General features: G+C 34.3%; 1 protein-coding gene across 4 annotated transcripts in view; it reads left to right on the top strand.

The window, feature by feature from the left end:
- LOC127871535 (FERM domain-containing protein 5-like) overlaps positions 1 to 6,452 on the top strand; it is a 104,134-nt gene that overhangs the window by 238 nt on the left and 97,444 nt on the right. The window lies entirely within an intron of this gene.

Genomic DNA, 6,452 nt, shown 5'->3' with positions numbered 1-6,452 from the left:
GTAAGTTTTCGAGGCATTCAAAGGAAATGGGAAGAAAGTTTTACCTGTAAAAATCGCCTTTGCATTGTGCACTGATGCGTGAACGTATTGAGTGTATGTGTAACGTTATATCATAGTATCGAATAATATGATGTTTTGTTTGATAAGTTTCGTTTAATAAAATGTTGCCTAAATGCTTCAATGAACAAATAATAAATGCAACATGTGCTAAATAGATTTTTTTCCAAATTATTAATACTTTATTCACTTTCTTCCTTTCGGTGACCTTATCAGGAAAAAGTAGGACCCTTCATGATTAATAATGTAAATTGTTTAGGTACCAGTTCAATTGACCCATCTGTTAATGTTTTTGCTTTGTTACATTGGCCAAAAGGGCCTAAGGCCAAAATAAATTCATACGTTATCTCATTTCAGTGATATTTTTGCCCCAAATTACAGCCTTGTACAGTCCAATTGGTAAAAAGTAAAAAAGGCTGTTTCACAAAGGCAAAAAAAAAAAATCCTCCTGAACACATCAAAAGTTCCACAAAAAGTTCCAATGAACTTAATAATTTGTTTATTTAGTATTTTCTTACACAGGGATTTAATTCTGTAGCACTTAATAATATACATATTAAATAGCAGTTAAACATGCAGTTATAAAACATTATTAAACTATTATTTATAATAATATTAATATTGTTTTATGTTCCACAGAATTTTTGTCTGGCGCCCGGGGCTGATAGGTTTGGGAGGGGTGTCCCCTCCCGACGTTGGTTTTAAAAAAAATTAACGTGTCAATCGACGTTCTGTGGTGCGTTATAACTCAAAGAAAAACAGCGTCAAAAGACGTCATTTGGTGCGCTATGACTGTTCAAGAAAAGCCTCCAGTCATTAAAAAATATATATTGTTTAATTGTTTTAAAACTTTTCCGCATAGTCTAGATGATAAAATCCCGACTCGAACTATTCCCCAATACATCCGTGTCAACCAGACTCTATAACTGTATGCATGTACCGTAGGTTTCCACGTATAGCGCGCAGTTTTTTACCTCCAAAAATCAAATTAAAAAGTTGATGCGCGTTATACATTGATACAACGCTATCCTGGCTGCTAAATTGGTAAAAATATGTTGTGTAATCGTAAATAATCAAAACGGCCGCCATGTTTTTTTTCCAGAAAACCACCACCCTATAATCTTACTGACTGAGGGGCCATTGTCGAAACAACCATAAGTCGCTACTGGTAGGTATGAACGCTGTAGAAGAAGTTTTGTCAAAATAAATTTGTTTGAATAAACTTGCGGACATTTCTTTGTTTGTGTTTTAACACTTCCTTTTCGATGAATTCCGATGGGGATTGTTGTCGAGAGCAGGCAAAGGTAGGTGCGAACGAGGTCTTTTTACGGGTAACGGTAGGTGTGAAAGGGGATCATTTTGCACTTCGTAATTGGCAGATGATATTGAGTAATATGTGCCACGACTTGTGACAATATGCAATTGCATTTTGTGTGTATAAATATTCAACGTTCAACTGTGGTGTTTCAAACTATCGTTAGCAATCGCCCGAACTACAACACAGAGAGATATTGACATCGTCCTTCGCCCGCATACCTCAACAATTGTATCCCTGTCTTCTATGCGTAATTCAAATTTACCGGTAATGCCCACGCTTTCCCCGAGGAAAAATCACACGATGTACACTAATTCTTATTTTCTCACGTTTTTCACGAAATGCACGTGGACTGTTAATCTTTTGCAAGAAAATTATAAAATTGTCAGAAAAGTATAGTGCTATGCAACCCCTGCTCCTAATCATAATGACGCTTCCTATTTTGAATGCTTAATTAAGCTTTCCAATGGCCCGGATTATTGGACTGTGTAATAGTAAAATGGCGGCCATTTTCGGTCCGATTTGGTGGTTTTATTGTCTTGAAATATTTTTTTCTCCATTTTTGCATTTAAAAAACAGCCTGCGCGCTATACACGGGTGCGCGCTATACGTGGAAACCTACGGTACTTACCCGATAAAAATCCCGTTTATTCCGTTTTCATAAATCACTTTCTGGTAAATATTTACGATAAAAGCTCTCAATTATTTCTTTAACACAAACCTTGCCATTTTCTATAGTATCAAATAAATTGTAAGTGACTATTTATAGATTTGATGAAATATGCGTCAATCCCCTGACGTGTTGTGTGCTTGTTAAAACGCTCAATACACGCACGCTTTATACGCAAATGACGCAACGTTGTACATGCTGCATAATTTTCACGCTCTTTTTAATTGAGGAAAAGATTTGACACAAAATAAATTTGCACTGCTAATTTGAAGCAAGAATATTTCAACGTTGCGGTAACATTTACATTCGGAAGTGTGTTTCGGATTAAAACGTGTTAACATCGACTAACGGGAATGGGTTTCGGATTACAAATTTAATTATTCCCATTTGAGTTATTAACAAATGTTAACAGTTGCGTTATGAATTCAATGAAAATTTGTTTAAACACTTTACGAGTCAAATAAAATGTTTTGGCGGAATTATGCATGAAATTCACGTTGTTCACGAGGATTTTGGCCAGTTGCCATCATCAGTCTTCTAAGTAACTGGCTAAGATTTCTGTGGCAATTACATGTATGTCACGAGTCGTCTGCATGATTTAAGTGCAGGTATTGCCTGCCTACTGCTGTCGCTCATACAAAGCTTGCGCTCTCATTGGCCAATATTGATTTTCTAATACAGCGACGCTCCGCCTTCGCTCCGCCTTGAGGCGGGCTTTAGGTGGGTAAAGCGACAAAGGATTGTAAATCGGCTTTCAAAATTTTCGGCCAAGTCGATATCGCTTTGATCTAAAGCTGCAATAACTGTCAGAATACACTGATCGGAAAATTTCAGGCGCCCCGGGAACTCTGATTTCGAAATTCAAGCGCCCTGCTGAGGGACCGTTAAATTGCCTGTAGAAAGCACTGTTGTTTATGTCGCCTTTTTTCCCTATCCAAGAGGCACAGGCTGTAAAATATAAAGCGAAAAAATCATTGTATACGATAATTTTTTGTGCACATAATGACATACTTTACAACAAACTCGGTGTATACAAATAAACAAAAACATTTCAGTACTGCTAAATTGCATAAAAATGTATATTATGCGCATAATTTTTTTTATTACGTACTTTTTCACAAATTTTAAGCAGACACTAAAAACATGCAATTGCTAAAAGTTATATTTAATGACAAATTCATTAAATCATCCCGTTTTATCTGGATAAGGAAACCTTTTTATCTGTGGGTTTTTAACTCCATTGGTTCCTCGGTTCTAAGATGAGTTTGGTCATTTCTGTTTAAGTTATGAATTGTTATTGACCTGAATTATTTGAACAGTTATATACCAGTTGTATTTTATTTGTTGTTGCAAAACAAATAATGTCTTCCATAAGTTGGTATTAAAAAATACATTTTATAGCATCAGAAAGGCAGAACGGGGTTAGCTGCAAATTATGTGTACTTTTGGTACACATGGCATTTAAAATATTGCATACTTTCTAATTAAACATTTTACCTGTTAGTTTGATTTTTTAAACATCATTTAAATTTGTATGTTTTCAAAGATTTGACACATTTTAAACAAAATATTGTGTGGCAACATTCACATTGTTTATTCCAACGTGGCCACTGAAACAGGTTCCTGGGAACTTTCAAGCTTACACCAAAAACCGAATATTAAATCCACATTCTCGCATAACAATGCACACCTACTGTATGGAATTTCCAATGTCGATTTCAGGTTCATTTGAGTTCTACTTTCAGAATATATATTTTTAGAAAACTTGTTTAATTCAATGAAAAATAGTCTAACTGGTCAGCAAATGCATGTTTTAACATCAGATTTTTTCACTCATCCTGCAGGATGAGCGCTTTTGGGAAATTCTTTTGTGCTTGTAAGACTTATTTCGGAGCTAACAAGTGAATATTTTTCCCCATAATATGTTTCTTACATAAAGCAAATGCTCTCATCCACTTACTACCAAGAGATTAAGTGCCTGTTTGCCAAATACTTAAGTTAAGATACTCTTTTTGTTCTCTCCGCAAGAGCTATAAAAGTGCATCCAAGTAGTGCACACGTATCAGCAGTGGTGCTGTGTTCAAAGAATTGTCTGGAATTACATCTGAAGTAACATCAAAGTGTTTTGCACTTAAATAATTATTTAGCTTTCACAAATGTTCATAACTTTTTGTACTGAAGTAAAGTATCATCTCTCATTATTTAGCATGATTTAGAATTTTGCTCAGTTTTACTTTTAATAAACATTGTCTTAATTTCATGATTACTCTGTGATCAATATTCATCTGGTAAAATCTTAAGAAAATGTAACATTGTACATGCATGAGCTTGGCAAACCTCTTAGTCTTACACCTAGTAATCTTGGGTTATTTGTACCAGATGAAGTATAATTAAGCTAGTGCACACAATAGATAGCATGATCAACCTTTTTGGTTATTTTTTTACATATATTATACAGATAATGTCTTAATTCAAAGACACTGTTTGTTTATAACCATACCTCTACAATATGCCAGTGGCAAATATATTTAAACATTCAGTGCCTATTTTATTTTAAGTAATATACACACACTGACAATAACCTCTGTGCAATCACTGAAATAAATTAGCCCGAGTTCAACAAAACAAAACACCTGCACCAGTTGGAGACATATTCATTGAAAGTAAACTTGTTTAGAGTCATATAGGGCAAACATATAACTATTTCCCATTCATTTGGTATTGATTTGATTGTGGATATTTTCATATCAAATGTTAAGTAGTTGTGGGCATCTTACTTCAGGTGAATGACATTTACCGTCAAGCTTGGCTGGCCAAAAAAATCTTATTAAAATGCGGTTTTAACATATTGCATACCTAGGCTTAGTTACCACACACATGATTCACATTTCAAGTTCAACAAATTTCCTATACATTGTGTAGGCAAGTGTTAGCATACTGAGTAATGAATTTTTTGGTATTAATCATATTCTCTTCAGATTATGAAGTGTAAAGTGTTCCAACCATGCATCACCTAAGCCTACCTTCAGTATTGATATTCTGATAAATCTATCTCACTCAGTCAGACATACATGTAGCCCGAGCTGGACTATAAATAAAGCTGTTACATTATGTACAGAACTTGAAGACCACAAAAAGTTGTCCAAGGACTGTTTAACCCTTTGCATGCTGGGAAATTTGTCTTCTGCTAAAATGTCGTCTGCTGAATTTGTAAAATAAGCATTTTCTTCATTTTTTTTCAAAGAAAACTATCAGAATAGCAAACAGTTTGGATCCAGATGAGACGCCACGTTCTGTGGCGTCTCATCTGGATCCAAACTGTTTGCAAAGGCCTTTAAAATTCAGCTCCAGCGCTTTAAGGGTTAACATGTCCTGTGAAGACATGCAAATATCAAATGTTGCAGTTGAATAGGCATATTTGTTCAATCGCATGTTCAAATTGATTATCTGTTTCTTGCAGGCCTGGTTCCTTGAATTGAAAATGCATGTTGTTTGCATAACATTTCATAGCTCCAAATTTGTTATATTAATGTATCGGATCCCATTTCTCTCCATGTTTCTGGTAGTTGGTATCCACTACCAGAAAATGCCGTTAAACATTCATTGAATTATAAAAGTCATATGATAAGATTAAAATCTAAGATTGTTATCAAGAAAATCTAGTCTCCATGTAGATAAATGCAGTAATGTAATAGTACGTACATGTATTTACATGCAATTTAAATAGTTGGCAAGGCAACAACAAATTTATCATTTATTTGGCAGAACTCTGCCCCAAAACATTTAAGCGCATAATTGCAATAAAGATACAAATACTTTTAGCCCATTTTGAATATGATAAAAGGCGTTCAAACACTGAAGGCGTTCGGACTGGTTATAAAAACAAGTTGCGTACATATTTGTTGAACATATCTGCCAACTCATTTCAGCTTATTCAAATGCTGCCATATTTTACTATTTTCTGTCTCACAAAAAAACAGTCTATGTAATAACCATACATGTATGTGGGTGGGGTGTACCAAAATGAGTGGAAAAACAAGAAAAACAAGAACTCTTTTTTTTTTTACATTTTGATGTGCAGCAAAATAGAATGCATGGGCACAAATTATTTATTTTTACAAATGCTGCAATTCTGACAATGAATTGTTTATTGTCTGTTTTTGCATTAAGTCTTATCTAGACATTTACAACAAGCAGCTAAACATGTGAAGTTTTTTTAACTCCTTGCTGTTCAAAAGATGATTACTTTCCTAAATTACTCTTTATGATATTTGCAAAAATATAAGTAAGAATATTTTCAGGTATGTATGGTATGTTTATTCTATAAAGGAGAAAATAGTTGATGTACTTGTATATACGTATAGTTTTATGTAATAGTTATGTGCATATTGTTTTGTAAACTCATAGACC

The sequence above is a fragment of the Dreissena polymorpha genome, chromosome 3, assembly GCF_020536995.1.
Source record: "Dreissena polymorpha isolate Duluth1 chromosome 3, UMN_Dpol_1.0, whole genome shotgun sequence".
In the NCBI taxonomy this organism is placed as follows: Eukaryota; Metazoa; Mollusca; class Bivalvia; order Myida; family Dreissenidae; genus Dreissena; species Dreissena polymorpha.
Note: the sequence above shows the minus strand (reverse complement) of the source record. Positions and strands in the feature narration are given on the sequence as shown.